Below are 1,475 nucleotides of genomic sequence, written 5' to 3' on the forward strand. Positions count from 1 at the left end.
GAATCGATTAAATCTATAATTAGAACGGTTCGATAAACTAATTCGATTTTTTTAACCTTACTGCTATGACAATCGTGAAAAACAGAAGAAAACGGTTTGTTATAACCAATGTATTTTTTTTAAATTTAAAAAGGCAACGAAGTAAAATTTTATGTGAGAGAAACCGAAAACCGTTAACTAATAAAAAAGGATGTAGAATTAAAGAAGTACAAAATCAATAAATAAAAGAATAACATATTCTCCATATTTTCAAGGTTTGTTGCTTGACCAAAAAATTTATAGGAAATTTAGTTTAATATAGGCATTCCATCTCAATTAGTAAACCCTAAAATTAACGTGACTAAGCTATGCTAATTATAAGGCAAGTCTTTTAATTCTTTATCGATGATACGTAATCTATATTTTATAGATCTTATGACAACTGTGAAAAATAAAAGAATACAGCTGTTATAACTACTAGTTTGTTTTTTTTTTAATTTAAAAAGGTCACCAAATAAAATTTAATGTGAGAAAAATTAAAAATCATTAACTTATACGTTAGAAATAATTTAGAATTAATTAAGAATGACATAATCAATAAACAGATGGGTTATACATCCATGTTATTTTCTATCTAAGTCCATCCAAATTAGTTCAACACCAAAAAATCTAATTTCATTAAATGAACTTGTATTACACGCGCCGAAACTTCCCAAAACATTAATATTCATTCGAGTAACACCCTACCACATAAACTCTTATGCTTAAATCATAAAGTTGAGGTGGCAAGGTATTACAACCTCTAAAAATAATAATAATAATAATAATAATAATAATAATAATAAGGTTTAATTACTCTGTTGGTCCCTATAGTTTCACCAAATTTTTAATTAGGTCCCTATACTTTTTTTCCTTTCAATTGGGTCCCTACAATGCTTTTAATTTTGTAATTACGTCCTTTTCATGTTAAAAATGTTAAAATTAACATAATATTTTTACCAAAATACATGCGGTTAAAGATTTAATTAAGTTTTTAATTATAAATACCTTCAATTTGCTAAGAAATATTCAGTTAACTCTAATATTTTTTACACTAGGAAGGACTTAATTACAAAATTAAAGAAATATAGGGACCAAATTGAAAGAAAAAAAAGTATAGGGACCTAATTAAAAATTTGGTAAAACTATAAGGACCAATAGAGTAATTAAACCTAATAATAATAATAATAATAGTTGAAAGGAATTTTATCTAGAAGCCTGTGAAAAAAAGTTAAGCAAAACGTTAAACAGAAAATCGCATCACTCGCGTAAGCGATAAGAATGAGAGAAGAATTCCAAAGATACATATAGCAAGGCTTCTGACTCGGCTCGCGAAGCTAGAACCGGCCAAGGCAAATATATACATATACATATATATAACCCGAAAGAGTAATCCCAAATATATAACCAAACACTTGTTTCTTCAAGTCAACCTCTAGGAGGGACAAAATACAAAA

This window comes from Arachis ipaensis, chromosome B10 (assembly GCF_000816755.2).
Source record: "Arachis ipaensis cultivar K30076 chromosome B10, Araip1.1, whole genome shotgun sequence".
Taxonomy (NCBI): domain Eukaryota; kingdom Viridiplantae; phylum Streptophyta; class Magnoliopsida; order Fabales; family Fabaceae; genus Arachis; species Arachis ipaensis.